Source organism: Triticum dicoccoides, chromosome 3A (genome assembly GCF_002162155.2).
Source record: "Triticum dicoccoides isolate Atlit2015 ecotype Zavitan chromosome 3A, WEW_v2.0, whole genome shotgun sequence".
NCBI classification, from domain to species: Eukaryota; Viridiplantae; Streptophyta; class Magnoliopsida; order Poales; family Poaceae; genus Triticum; species Triticum dicoccoides.
This window is the reverse complement of record NC_041384.1, coordinates 727,979,942-727,996,210: the sequence shown is the minus strand read 5'-3', so window position 1 is coordinate 727,996,210 and position 16,269 is coordinate 727,979,942. Positions and strand designations below refer to the sequence as shown.

Genomic DNA, 16,269 nt, shown 5'->3' with positions numbered 1-16,269 from the left:
CGTACGTCCCCGTCGTCGTCGCCGCCCCGGCCCGTACGTCCCCGTCCCCGTCATCGCCGCCCCATCCCTGTCCCCATCGTCGTCATCCCCGTCGTCGCCGCGCCCGTCGCCGTCCCCATCGCCACGCGCCCCCCCGTCGCCGCCCCCCGTCGCCTCTCGCCTCGCCGGTGAGCGCGCGCACACACACGCACACATTTTTTATTTTTTAGTTATACAAATAGTTAGAAATTTTTCTGTTTTTTAGAAATTGTTAGAAATTTTTCTGTTTTTTAGAAATAGTTAGAAATGTTAGAATTGTTAGAATAGTTAGAAATGTTATAATTGTTAGAATAGTTAGAAATGTTAGAAATGTTAGAAATTTTTCTGTTTTTTAGTTATAGAAATAGTTATAAAAAAGTTAGAATTTTTTCTTTTTTTAGTTCTAGAAATATTAGAAATGTTATAGAAATGTTAGTTATATAGAAATGTTAGAAATTTTAGTTATCAAAATCCAATCATTAAAAATGTTACTTTTTGCGGGCATATAGCTAGTATTTGTTCTCGACGATGCTCGGCCCGCATCCTCGCCGTCGACCCGTCCGCGACGACGTCCGACTGACCCATGTCCGGGACTGGGCTCCGCCGGGCTGGCACTGGGAGGTGCTGCCTGGAGGGGCGTGCCGCTTGATGAGGAACCCGGCCCCGGGTACCGTCGTCGACCCTGATCTCATTTGGTGGCGTTCGCGTGGGCCAGTTTCGTTGCGGAGGGAGCCGGCCCCGCCGGAGGTGGTACGTCGCCGTGTCAGGGAGGAGGACGAGCACGTCCATCACTACATGGTTGCGTTAGAGGGCGGCAGGTTCTCCAATACCTGGCAGTTTTTTCAGGGATCTCACTTCAGCTATGATCCTGTGAGGGTTCCTTCTCTTTGGGTGTCCACCGCCCGCGCCGCAAAAACCGGGAGTGTCCTAGATTCTTCTGTAGTATTTGATCTTTATTAGCTACCTAGCCAGTGATGTACTCGATATATAATATTCAATACGATGTATTCGAGATTATATATTATTCGAGACGATGTATTCGAGATTATATCTATTATTCGAGACGATGTATTCGAGATTATATCTATTATTCGAGATGATGTATTTGAGATTATATCTATTATTCGAGACGATGTATTCGAGATTATATCTATTATTTGAGACGATGTAATTTGAATACTAAATTGTTTTATATTTCTTTTGGCATAGTTAAATAAAAGCTATGACGGACAATACCGACAGAGAGGGAGAACAGACCATGTTCGATATAATACGCGGGCCAGATGATGATCAGAATGAAGAAGATTATGACGGCTCCGAATTTCTAAACAACACCGGAGAGGGTGATATGATATTCGATCGCGACGACCGAATTGATGAAGTCATGAACTACGATGATGACAACACCGGAGAGGTATATATATTTATATAAGCAGGCATCTGGTGATCATCACATGTTTTAAATGAGTTGAAGATATATTAACAAATTGATCTTTCTTCTTTCAGCCATCCGGATCGAGCAAATCTTCAGGCAACAGGACGAAACGAGGCCCGAACAAAAAGTTGAAGGAGGGCGTAAAGTATAATATCAAGGCAATCAAACCTAATGGCGAACCATTAGCGCCTAAGAAGATTGCGGACAAGTTCGTTCGTCAGTGTGGAGTTCTTGTGAAGGACCAACTCCCGATCTCCCTTCAAGAATGGAGAGAGCCAGCAAAGCCACGTCCAGATCTTACTTTTGTCGACGACAGACAAAAAAGTCTGCTTTGGGATACTCTCATGGAACATTTCACCCTACCAGATCATTTCACAGAAGCAGATGTGCAGAAAGTCAAGGACGCTGCTCTTAGGAAGATGGCGGTTGCATTCAAGAACCACAAGAATCGTGAATGGGACAAGTACGTCAAGGGAGGAAGGAAGACTCCAGTATTCGAGGGAACACTAGAGAATCAAAGTGCTCATTGGGACGATTTCGTGAAATTCAAGGATTCAGAATTAGCTAAGGAACGGTCGAGAATAAACAAGAAGAATGCCGAAAAAAGGATAAGTTCCATAAGCTGGGGCCAGGTGGCTACGCGGTGGCAATGCCTAAGTGGGATAAATCTGAGAAAGAGATGGCGGATGCAGGTGTCACTCCGGTTACTAAGAGCTGGCCCCCAGGTGTAGGACTTGGTTCTATGCGCATGGGGGGGAGTTGGACCCGAAGACAGGCAAAGTTTCGACGAAGGCATGTCTGAACGGAGCCGACAATAATATACTTGTTGCAATAGAAGAGGCTCGAACGGGGGTGTTCCAGCCCAACAGAGAGAACGACGAGCTTAGCGTGCCCTGGGAAATCCTGAACACCCGGGAAGAACACGAGGCAAGGGCGCTATTCCGTGGTATGAGGGGTTTTCGGACTGGAACGCCGACTACAGAACCCGTGCAAGAAGGAAGATTGCGGAGGAGAAGCAGGGGAAGATGGAGGAGGAGAAGATGAAGCTGGACTATGAACGCCTTCAAGGCCTAGAATCAGCGCACGCGGACTTGGTAGTCAAATTCCAGCGGCAGCAGGAGCAGATCGACTCACTTAGCCAGCAAAGGGGGTCTCAGCAGCTGCAGCAGCTAGCGGATGATCCATCATAGGATACCACCGCCCCATCCATGCCGAGAAGCTATGTGGGTTCCGCCCTGTTTGACGCAATGCTGGATAGATACCCCATGGATGACATCGCGGAGAACACTAACTGCGAGCTACACTTCAAAATTAAGAACATATCCTTGAAGGTGGCGGACGGCGTTGCTTATACAAATTCCCCCGATGCAACCTTCCATTGCAACCCGATTCTAGTAGGCTATGCTCGTGTCGTGGTTGATGAGGTGGTGGGCCAATATTCGGGGCTAGAGCTTGACATTCCTGGAGGTGACGAGGAGCACACACTCGGAGATGCCAAACATCATATCATCCTATGGAGAAAGGATTGCATCATCTTTCGAAGGCCACCAACACCGCGTCACCCGACTCCTCGTCGAAGTCCGCCACCGAGTCAGCAGACTCCCGCTCCTCCAAGTCGACCAACGCGTGAGGCCACTCCTCCTCCTCCAAGTCCGGCAAAGTGTCAGGCCACTCCTCCTCCAAGTCCGACACAGCGTCAGACGTCCACTCCTCCTCCAAGTCCGGCACAACCTCATGCCACTCCTCCTCCAAGTCCGGCACAGCTTCAGGCCACTCCTCCTCGTCCAACTCAGCCCCGTCAGCCGTCTCCGCCGCCTCAGCAATCGCAGAAGAGACACTCCATAGCTATGATGCGTAGCGGTACGAGTCGAGGTCATAGTACAGGAAGTACAGGCGGAGGCAAGCGATATTAATATGGTCCAAACCTCACTACTCCTCTTCCTGAGAGGGCTTATGACAGGACCGAGGAGAAAACCAATGCCATAGTGCAGGCAGAAGTCGACGCCCATTTTGGACCGAAACCGCCACCGCCGCCAAGGGAGAAAGTGCATGTGGAAGTAGTTGACCACTTCATTCGTATGGCTCAACCACCAGCTCCTAAGCCTGTTGACACAGACTATGAGCGCCACATCAGGAAGTTACATCGACAACGTCTACAGAAGGAGGCGAGCTCGAGCTCGAGCAAACAACAAGCAGCTGTCAAAAAATGCGGGAAAACCGTTGCCCAGCTGGGAGAATAGGCGGCGCAATCGATCCCCCCGCTTGTTGTGCCGCCAACAACACGTGACAGTAAGCGCGCCCAATATTATTGTGGGCAAACAATTTACGTTCCCGAGGTGGGCGATTTGGTAATAACCCAGGAGCATATAATGCAGGCTGAAACTCTCAACATCACTGTTGGACAACTCCTCGAGATCGAGGACATGCCTGTGCTTACAGAGGAGGAAATAAAACGGAAATATGCCCGGGGCCAACCTTTGGTCAAGCCAGAAGAGGTCAAGAAGCTCCCAACAAGAATGTATGAATTGCATCAATGGTACATGGACATTACCAAGAGATCCGATCGAGAGTCCCTCATGGTGCAAGTCAAGAAGGATCATTACTACCATGAGAAACCTGTGACCGTTGAGTATTCTGAACTGTTTTAGTTATACAATCAAGACGCACTCGACAAATCTATCGTCAGTTGCTATTGTCTGTAAGTGATTTCTTTCTGTAATTTAAGTCTCAAGCTAGCTGTAGTGATCCTTTTGATCAATCATTACCTGTAATTATCCTCACTATATTCTTTTTTGTGGTATTATGCAGGATGAAGATGTATGAAATGAGAAAAGATGGACGCTATGGCATTGGGTTCATTGACCCAAACACCTTTAATGAATACACATGGAAAATAAACAAGCATCATGAAAAGCAGGTAGAGGACAGCATGCTAGAGTTCTTGAAGTGCCTCAAATACAATGAAGATATACTACTTCCTTACAACTTCCAGTGAGTCACACTTTCTTGTACTACAAATTCTCTGTTTTTGCCTACTAGCTAGCTACATGTTTTTGCTTACATATGCCCGCTTAATTAAGACATGCAAACGTGTGTGCATGTAGATTTCACTAGATCTTGTGTATCATTAAAGTTGACGCTGGAACAGTTCAAATACTGGACTCACTACTCAAAGCAAATAGTGCCTATAACATCTTGTTTGGGATAGTCAACAGGTAATTTCAATCATTATTAACTATATATCTCGGCCTATTTAGTTCGTCATTTCATGATATGAACTATTTAATAACCCCTTTCTTCATTTTCTTTGCCGGCGGGCAGGGCTTGGGCAAGGTTCATCAGCGTCACGGAAGGCGAATGGAAACGACAACTGAAATGGTTTCGACCCAAGGTAAGTAATTAAGTAGTACTAGCTAGCTAGCTAGCTGCCATCTCTTTAATTATCATGCTTGATTAATTATTATTTGATCAAATTAAATTCCATTCTCGTAATAAAGACCCTGAAGCAGGCGCAGGGGACTGATCTGTGTGCATTCTGCGTTTGAGAGAACATTCGCATGATGGCGTCCGAAAGGAGCAGATCTCAAAGACAGGAATGGGTACGCTTGTCAGAACATTATTCACAATTTTTACACCATTATCGATATCTAGTCACACAACTAATACACATGCATATTGATCTCCTTCTTAACAGTTCAAAGAGGTGCGGGACAAGCTCCTAGAAACGGAGCGCGTAGAAGCACTTCAAGAGGAAATAGCGGGATTTTTGCTCGACCAGGTCATAAATCCGAAGGGAGAATACTATTACCCGTTACCGCCCCCATCGACCAGGTCATGAACCACTTCCAATTGTCATCGTGCTCCGAAGGCACCAATTAGGCTAATGCCACTCGCTCCGAAGGCAACATGCATATGTAGGAGAAATTGTATATAGCTATACATGTGTGTATGTGTGAATTAATATGGTGGTTTGTGAGACATTGATGATATATATATGATTGGTTCTACTAGAAATTCTATATATATATATATATATATATATATATATATATATATATATATATATATATGCATAACGTGTACAATGTGTAGTATCGTAAAATACCAGCAAACGAAAAAGAATTAAAATGGAAAACACAAAATTAAATGAAAAAGAAATCATAAAACCAACCCCCCCCCAAACATTTTAGTACCGGTTGGTGTTACCAACCGGTACTAAAGGGCTCCCGGCCCCCGGAGCTAGCTCGTGCCAAATGGTTGCCCTTTAGCACCGGTTCATGCTGAACCGGTACTAAAGGGGGGGGCCTTTAGTGACCACACTTTAGTGCCGGTTATGGAACCGGCACTAAAGGGCCTTACGAACCGGTGCTATTGCCCGGTTCTGCACTAGAGCACGACTGTCACGTGCTGATGACGCAGTACTTCCAGTTGCAATCCGTGGGATCATGGACGCGCACGTCCGTGAAACGCTATTTGGCCTATGCAACTTTTTTGACGTCATCTCTTGGAAGTCGGTTGGCGTGAGGCAACTCAGAAGGCTACAGGAAGAGATCATGGTGATACTATGCGAGCTTGAGATGTACTTCCCGCCCGCATTCTTCGATGTTATGGTGCATCTGCTGGTCCATATCGTGGAGGATATCATCCAACTCGGGCCGACGTTCCTGCACAGCATGATGTCGTTCGAAAGGATGAATGGTGTCATCAAAGGATACATTCGCAACATGTCACGTCCAGAGGGAAGCATAGCCAGGGGCTTTTTGACCGAGGAGTGCATCTCCTACTGCACGAATTATCTAGGCATCGAGAACCCCATTGGTCTACCCGTCAACAGGCACCTCGGCAGGCTCGCTGGATGGGGTCACCGCGAGGGTCGCCGCGAAATGCATGTCGACTTGGAGGGTCGACTCGCCGACTTTGAAAGAGAAAACCTAGTCGCGCTACAACACATATACGTGGTCGATCCTTGGGTGGTAGAGCACAAAACCTTTATTGAGAAGACGTACAATGACCGAGGCCAACAGAGGACGGACGGAGATATAATCAAAGAGCACAACTCATGTTTCTCGCGTTGGTTCAAGAAGAAACTTCTGTCGTACCCTTTACATGAGGATTCTTCCGCGGAAGAAAAACTCATATTAGCCTTGTCACAGGGCGCCGAGCACAATCTGATGACCTATGTGGCGCATGATATCAACGGCTACACATTCTACACCGAGGAAAAGGACATGAAGAGCGATGATTATCAGAACTCTGGGGTAACGATGAAATCCTACACCGGTAACGACAAGGACAAATACTACGGAAGGATCAAGGAGATCTGGGAGCTGAGCTACGCTGGAGAGAAGGTCCCGATGTTCCATGTCAGATGGGCCAAGAGCGTCATAAAAGAAGACTGGTATTTCACCACCATGGTTATACCCGAAGCCAAATCCAAAACCGCGGGCGCACACGTCACCGTGAAAAATGAGCCATGGGTACTGGCTTCCCAAGTGGACCAATTCGTCTTCATTACCGACCCATCAAAGCCCAGTCGTGTTGTCGTGAGGAGAGGCAAAAGGAAGATCATCGGAATGGATGGAGTCTCCAATGAGCAAGACTTCGACAAGTACGGCGACCCGAAGATGGAACATGACGACGACGATGAAGTGCCATACACCACAAGAAGAAGCAGGACCACCCTACCTAAAAGACGTCCGTTCAACAGAAGAACTCCACTTGCGAAAAAGAAGGGCAAGAAGATTGTGAAAAGATAGCTAGCTAAGATCGATCGTATTTAAATCGTAGTCTTCATTTCTTGATTGTATTTCGACATTTTGAAATGATATTTCTTCTATTCTAGTCCTCATGAATATTGAATTTGTTAATATTTTTTGAACTCATGAATATTTTTAAATTTTATGGGCAATTTTTGATGTCATGAATATTCTTCAAATTTGATGATATTTTTTCATATTCATAAATGTTTTACCAATTCACAAATGAATGCAACTAAAAATCCAAAAAAAATATTGATGATATTTTTAAATAGCAAATTTGATGATATTTTCAAATAACAAATTTGATGATATTTTCAATTAAAAATAAAAAAACAAATTTGATGATATTTTCAAAAAAATAAATTTGATGATATTTGATGGTATCTTCTGTTCTAGTCCTCATGAAAATAACAAATTTGATAAAAAAACAAATTTTTAGATGCAACAAAAAATAATGAAAAAAAGTTACTAATGGCACACCAGAGGAGGGTGCGCCATTGCTATCAGAAAAAAGTTACTAATGGCGCACCAGAGGATGGTGCACCATTGCTGTCAGTGTTTTTATGGCGCACCCCAAGATGGTGCACCCCACGATATACAATAATTAACCATAATATTATCTAGGAGTTTAGTAGCATCTTCTAAAGTGATTTCCATAAAAGTGCCTCCCACGGCCGAATCTAAAAGATTTCTAGAAGCAAAATTCAACCCGGCATAAAATTTTTGTATAATCATCCACAAATTCAAACCATGAGTAGGGAAATTACGCATCATTAATTTTATTCTCTCCCAAGCTTGTGCAAAATGTTCATGATCAAGTTGCTTAAAGTTCATAATATCGTTTCTAAGAGAGATGATCTTAGCGGGAGGGAAATACTTAGAGATAAAAGCATCTTTGCACTTGTTCCAAGAATCAATACTATTTTTTGGAAAAGACGAAAACCAAGCTTTAGCACGATCTCTAAGCGAAAAAGGAAATAGCTTCAATTTAACGACATCATTATTGAGATCTTTTTTCTTTTGCATATCACATAAATCAACGAAGCTATTCAGATGAGTAGCGGCATCTTCACTAGGAAGGCCGGCGAATTGATCTTTCATAACAAGATTCAACAAAGCAGTATTAATTTCACAAGATTCGGCATGGGTAAGAGGAGCAATCGGAGTGCTAATAAAATCATTATTATTGGTATTGGTGAAGTCACACAATTTGGTAGTATCTTGAGCCATCGCGACAAACAAGCAATCTAACACACGAGCAAACAAGAGCAAACGGGCAAAAGAGGCAAATAGAGAGGGAGGATAGAGAGAGAGAGAGAGGGCGAATAAAACGGCAAGGGTGAAGTGGGGGAGAGGAAAACGAGAGGCAAATGACAAATAATGTAATGCGAGAGATAGGGATTGTGATGGGTACTTGGTATGTTGACTTTTTGCATAGACTCCCCGGCAACGGTGCCAGAAATCCTTCTTGCTCCCTCTTGAGCTTGCGTTGGTTTTCCCCGAAGAGGAAGGGATGATGCAGCAAAGTAGCGTAAGTATTTCCCTCAGTTTTTGAGAACCAAGGTATCAATCCAGTAGGAGGCCACACTCAAGTCCCTCGTACCTGCACAAAATGATAGCTACTCGCAACCTACGCGATTAGGGGTTGTCAATCCCTTCACGGTCACTTACGAGAGTGAGATCTGATAGATATAATATTTTGGTATTTTTGGTATAAAGATGCAAAGTAAAAAGTAAAGGCAAAGTAAAAAGCAAAGCAAGATTAAAGTGATGGAGATTGATATGATGAGAATAGACCCGGGGGCCATAGGTTTCACTAGTGGCTTCTCTCAAGAGCATAAGTATTCTACGGTGGGTGAACAAATTACTATTGAGCAATTGACGGAATTGAGCATAGTTATGAGAATATCTAGGCATGATCATGTATATGGGCATCACGTCCGTGACAAGTAGACCGAAACGATTCTGCATCTACTATTATTACTCCACTCATCGTCCGCTATCCAGCATGCATCTAGAGTATTAAGTTAAAAACAGAGTAACGCCTTAAGCAAGATGACATGATGTAGAGAGATAAATTCATGCAATATGAAATAAACCCCATCTTGTTATCCTCGATGGCAATGATGCAATACGTGCCTTGCTGCCCCTTCTGTCACTGGGAAAGGACACCGCAAGATCAAACCCAAAGCTAAGCACTTCTCCCATGGCAAGAACTACCAATCTAGTTGGCCAAACCAAACGGATAATTCGAAGAGACTTGCAAAGATAACCAATCATACATAAAATAATTCAGAGAAGATTCCAATATTATTCATAGATAGACTTGATCATAAACCCACAATTCATCGGTCTCAACAAACACACCGCAAAAAGAAGATTACATCGAATAGATCTCCACATGAGAGAGGGAGAACTTTGTATTGAGATCCAAAAAGAGAGAAGAAGCCATCTAGCTACTAACTATGGACCCGAAGGTCTGAGGTAAACTACTCACACTTCATCGGAGAGGCTATGATGATGTAGAAGCCCTCCGTGATGACGGCCCTTCTCCGGCGGAGCTCCGGAATAGGCCCCAAGATGGGATCTCGTGGATACAGAAAGTTGCGGCGGTGGAATTAGGTTTTTGGCTCCTATTCTGTTCGTTTGGGGGTACGTATGTATATATAGGAGGAAGAAGTACGTCGATGAAGCATCGAGGGGCCCACGAGGCAGGGGCGCGTGCCCTAGGGGGGGGGGCGCCCCCACCCTCGTGAACGCCTCTCTGATGCCTTGGCGTAGGGTCCAAGTCTCCTGGATCACGTTTGGTGAGAAAATCACGTTCTCGAAGGTTTCATTCCGTTTGGACTCCGTTTGATATCATTTCTTCGAAACACTGAAATAGGCAAAAAACAGCAATTCTGGGCTGGACCTCCGATTAATAGGTTAGTCCCAAAAATAATATAAAAGTGGAAAATAAAGCCCAATATAGTCCAAAACAGTAGATAATATAGCATGGAGCAATCAAAAATTGTAGATACGTTGGAGACGTATCAATCTTCGCTATGTTTAACCTTCATCCGCTGCACTACACCTTCGTTCGGCTATTTTCGCTGAGTATGGAGATGCGGATCATTAGAGACAAGACCCCGGACATCGTGATAGTCGACCCCTTCTACATACGTGCCAAGATCTTGGGCAGTGCCGGGGACCGGCAAGTCGCGAGTTCTTACCTCGAAGGCGTCATTCTGGCAAACCCAGATAAGGATAACTTCCTCGTGCCTTACTTTCCCGAGTAAGTCATCCCCTCACCGCGTAACATATGATTTCTTAGATTTCGATCGTTCTTTTTTTCTTCTAACATTCCGTATTTTGTGCAGTGACACACATTGCACACTCATCCTCTTAAGCCCGAAATATTCCATGGCCACGTATTTCGACTCGGACCGTCAGTCGAAGAAAGACTACACAAATATCAAGAAAGTTCTTGATGATGTTCTCCCCGGCTACGCCAAATCTGGAGGCACCTTCACCAGGCCAGTTCGTAGGTACGGCAAGCATGTGTTCGCCCATACTACGACGTTCCCCTGCATCAAGCAGCCGCCTGGCGGTCATAAGGATGCCTACTACGCCCTCCATCACATGCGGGCGATCGTACGGGACCATAATCACCTTCTGCTACCAAATAATCTCAAAGATTTGGCCGCAAGATTGTCGGCAATCCAGAACACGGACATCAGACAAGAATTCTTTCGCATCCAGTTGGAGTTTGCGAAAATCATCCATCAAGATGTCCTTCGTACCTCGGGGCAGTTCTACCTCAGATATCAACCGTCCAATAGTGAGATAGACACAACGCTACAAATGCAGGCTGACAACGCCCGTGATTTCATGACCATCACGAGAGACAGCGGCTTCATCCACGCTCCGGTCCCTGAGTCGAGTCGAAAGTAGTGATGCTATGTGTAGTTCTGAAACATCGATTGACTCATGTTGTAATTAAACTTTAATGAACTTGTATGTCTCTTTGGTTTGGACAGTCGTTCAACTTATATGTAATCGATACTATCTATTAGTAGGACCATGAATCGTGCTATTAATGTGTTGCTTTTCTCTTCCGATCCTTTTGTTGCATACTTATATATTGCTTATGTATTGTCTATGAATTGTTAATAACGTTTGGTTTGGCTATTGCATAGAGATGCCGTCGTATGTCGTGTACAAGGGTAAGGTTCCCGGAGTCTACGACGACTGGGAGGAGTGTCGGAGACAGGTTCACCATTTGAGTGGTAACAGTTACAAAGGGTACACCACTAGGGCGGAGGCGGAAGTTAGATACACGCGCTATCTAGCGGGAGAGAGGAGGGAGCATTAGAGAAAGCGGATGAAGACCAGTTTCATCGCGATGATGCTCATCGTGATGACCGCAACTCTCTTCTATGTGATGGTAGTTTAGATGATCGATATCGACTTGTAATGTGAAGACAAACTCGCTACTCGCGGTCTCGAGACTTGTAGTGTTCTAATTTTGTTCGGTATTTTAAATTTGGAGATTAATATGATGAATTGTATACGGAGACTAATCTTTTATTGTATTCGATAAATCTGCTGTTTATATGTTGTGCTCTCTATATTAGGTGCAGTAATATGTTTTGTAACCTGTGCAAATATCAGAAAAGAAAAAAATAATCCCTAATATTCATACTAGTGGCACACCACTCAGCACAATAATGACGCACTGCAAAAAGGACTCTAATGGCGCATCATCCACTAGTGCGTCATTAGTATGCCAAAGCAAATGGGTAAATATGCCCCCCTGGGAGGCATACTAATGGCGCACCGTGAGCTATACTAATGGCGCACTGCATGGTGCGCCATTAGTATACCAGATACTAATGGCGCATTACAGGTGCGTCATTAGTAAAAAAATACTAATGGCGTGATACACTAGTAGAAAAATGGCGTTTTGTCCCGGTTCTAGAGGGCCTTTAGTCCCGGTTCTGGAACCGGGACTAAAGGGTCGTTACTAAAGGTCCCTCCCCCCCTATAGTCTCGGTTCTTATACGAACCGGGACTAAAGGCCCTCCACGTGGCTGCTGCCTGGAGGTCCACCTTTAGTCCCGGTTGGTAACACCAACCGGTACTAAAAGATTTTTTTGAAATTTTTTCCGGATTTTCCAATTTCTGAATTATTTTAATCTCTAATCTCTAATCACTGTTCAATTTAATCTCTAATCACCCTTCATCATTCCAAATCATCTAACTTCCCGAACGATCACCCATCTTCCCACTCCTCCAGCCTGAGCACACTTAACTTCTGGGTTCTATTCTCCCTCGTTTCCAAGTCTGCACTTATTGTTTTCCTGACAATAGTAAGATGTCAATCCTATTAACCCTCAGGAGTTTAGCTTGAGCATGAAGTCACACATTTCACTGTTTGAGTTTGAAACTATTGTTCTAAAAAACAATAATTATTTAGTAACACTAATATTTCTTGAATAAGTAATTTGACCATTGTTTGACCACAGTTTGACCAGATTTGACCAAAATTCAAAAAAACTGAAATAATTATTTAGTAACACTAATATTCTTGAATAATTATTTAGTAACACTAATACTTCTTGAATAAGTAGTTTGACCTGATTTAACGATTTTTTTGAAAAAAATGAAATTTGAGCATAACTTTTTTTCTTTTGGAATTTGAGGATTCTAAAAATTTGCAAACAAGCCATAGGCTGTCAAAATCAAATGAGGATTTTCGTGCTGAACATTTTGATATATTATACGTTTTTTTCTGACATCGTATGCAAAAGTTATAGCCGTTTCACATTTTCCTTACACTTTTTGCAAAACATGTCCAAATTTAAGTTTCAAAATTTTCCTAACTAGTAGATGTGGTAACATAACTACATATCAAAGGATTTTAACTTTTAAAGTTTTTATCATTTTTTTTTGCTTTTTACAAAACTGAAAAGGCGATACATGGGGGAAGGGGGGAGTAGGATTTCAAAATTACACCATTAGTACCGGTTCATGGCACGAACCGGTACTAATGGGGTCAGTACCGGTTCGTGCCACGAACCGGTACTAAAGGGTCTCAACCCCATTAGTACCGGTTCGTGGCGAACCGGGACTAAAGGTCCCATTTGAACCGGAGTAATGCATGTACCGTGCCCTCGCCGCTTGAACCAGGACTAATGCTCACATTAGTCTCGGTTCGTATTGCAACCGGTATTAATGCTCTTTTCTGGCCGAACCAAAACCCACTTTTCTACTAGTGATACTAGTTACGCACGTGTATTGTATCATTAGTAGGCAAAACAGATGTACCACTAGTAGGCTTTTTTCTAGTAGTGCTGTCCGCGTCGGCCGACGCCAGGAGCGCCTCGGCGTCCTCCGCCGACACGTCCTCGCCCAGCGCCGCCTTCATGCACAGCCGCAGCTCCCCCGCCGAGATCCTGCCGTCGGCGTCGCGGTCGAATGAGGCGAACACGCTGCTGAAGCGCTCGGCCGTCGCGGCGTGCACCATCTTCGCTTTCTTGCTTGCTTCGGTGATCAACTAAGATTTGGTGCGGTGTTTACTGCAACGCTAGCTTAGCTTCTGGTTCTGGTGCTTAGCCTCAAGTGCCTATGCGTGTATATATATACACAGGCGGCACTAGTACGTAGTACGTACAAGCGTGCAGCTAGCCGGTTGTTTTGATGGATTCAAGGCAAAATTATTGAAAGAATTGATGAGGCCGAGGAATGGGTCAGTTGACGGTGTCAATTCGTTTTCAGCCGTCGTCGAGAATGCATGGTCTTCTGTGGAAGATTTTTTTGTGTGTGTGAAAGCTCAAAGTTGAACGAGCACATCGAGCATGCAAGGCCTTTTGTGACAGAATATTCCAGGCAAGACTAGCCAGCCAGGGACTTTCATCGGTTGCTGCTGATATGTTATTCGGTGTCTACTCCCGGAGCGTTGACGTGTCATTATCCACCCTCCGGGCACGCAGGCTGCGCATATAATAAACTTGCCTTGCCGCCGGCAATGACCAAGTCATGTTCCGACCGTTCCATCATGTTTGGTTTTTCCGCATGAGTAGGCAGCTGGACAATGATTCTCAGTCATTATGTTATCAATACTAGTACAAATGTCACTCTAAAAAAATACTAGTACAAATGCCCGTGCGTTGCAATGGGCGAAAAAATTCAAACATCCTCCATGTTGCATTACGCAACACTTCTTATATCTAGTGTCGACTAACGTTAGAAATAGGTTTACAAGCATGGCATTTTGGACCGTAAAATTCGAAAGTCAAGAAGCCACCCTAATGGTGTTCGTCAAGACCTAATTCAGCTTCGTACTTCCATCCGATGAAGGAGTAGTTCTGCATGGAATAGTCTTTCAATCAATTTTATTTTTTCTTGTTCAGAAAAACACCATTTTGTTTTTGAAAAGGAGTTTTTTTTTGCAGTTTTTCAGAACATTTTTAAAAATTGGTTCAATTTTTTGGTGACGAACATTTTTTTGAATTTTTTATTTCATTTGTATTTTTTTGCACTGTTTTTGGGCTTGGCCCAAGCAAAAGGACTTGACCGCACGAACTCGATCTCCCTTGAGATTATGTTATTAAGGGTGTTGTATATGCATATTGCGTTGCCCTCTGCTGGAAGGGTTGTGGGATAGGATGGGGCGTACAATGAAGTTTGACCAAGTGCTTTATTCTGGAATTTGAAACATATTATTTGAGTGTTTAATTATTGCTACCCACGAATGATACTCCCTCCATTCCAGATTATAGGGATTTCTAACTTATTTCTTAATTGGATGTATATAGACATGTTGTAATGTGTTTCTTCACTCATTTCAGTTTGTATGTAGTCTTTATTAAAATATTCAAAGCATCTTATATTAGTGAACCAAGATAGTACATTATTGTAACCTTTATATATGAATCTTAATAAACTTCCTGTGTGCTCACAAAGAACATGATTATTTCCCTGTATCTATTTTCAAATGGGTATATCTTTTGGACTCTGCATATTTTGAAAGCATTACTATGACACATTAGAAATTAATGAGCCCCAATGACAATTGAGAATTAACTTATTTTTATATAAGTGAATCCTCTCAATTTGGACATGCCATGAACTTGGTACTTGGAAGCTATACATGAATCAAACCATAACATGAGGTAGATATAAGATTGTATTGCAGCAAAGCATACTTTCAACAGGTATGGTAATGGTGCGAGTCATTATCATTTCTCATAAACACGAAGATTGATTATTCACACAACAAAAATTAATAGAGCACTATTGTCTAGGTACATAAGTAAAGAGAATAGGCGAGCGCCACTGGATTATTTTCCAAACGGAAGTCCTCTGATAAAAATAATCAGACCCTGACCATCGCATGCAGAATGAGTAAATGGGCAATATCTGGTAACATCACAAGATTTCTTCGATTTGGCATGAACAAACCCTTCAACACCGAGTGGCATATAAATATAATCCAGTCACTTTCAAAAAAGCATAGCTGAGCAACCCCTAATGAATGAGCTAGCCTGCATCGTCAAAGAAGGGCGGAAACTGTTAAAAGGAGGTCCCTTGTGACAAATAATAAGGACTACATGCTTGTAAAATGTCCTTTATTTATGGAGAAGGGGGTATCACATATAGTTGGATGCCAAGAAGTTCAATTTAGTAGAAGGGGATCCTACCCTGACCAAGATGTTGCAACAACGAACGCCTTGCCTAATGAGCTATATATATGCTATGTAAGGAAATTACAGCCCCTTCCTTGATGAAATGGCCTTGTTTCATCGATTCCTTGTACAACCACAAAGCACTTTCAAGAACACCAAAACGTATATATGATAAGAGTGTATCTTGAAAGAAAAAAATGAATACCACCTGGTAGAAACAAATAACACATTTAAATGTCTGAACAAAGAATGACATGCAAATAAAAATCAAAAGAGAATAATACCATGGCTTTAATGCTCCAATCACTATTCTAGGGTCTTGCATCAGGCATGTTGCTGCTATTGTCACCACTCCGGACAGATTTTTCTGGGCTTCTCCCAGCTGATT

At 43.4% G+C, this 16,269-nt stretch overlaps 1 pseudogene; it reads right to left on the bottom strand.

Moving 5' to 3' along the window:
- The window catches only part of LOC119273525, a 20,467-nt pseudogene extending 6,747 nt beyond the window's left edge, over positions 1-13,720 (bottom strand).
- Between the last annotated feature and the right edge of the window lie 2,549 nt (positions 13,721-16,269).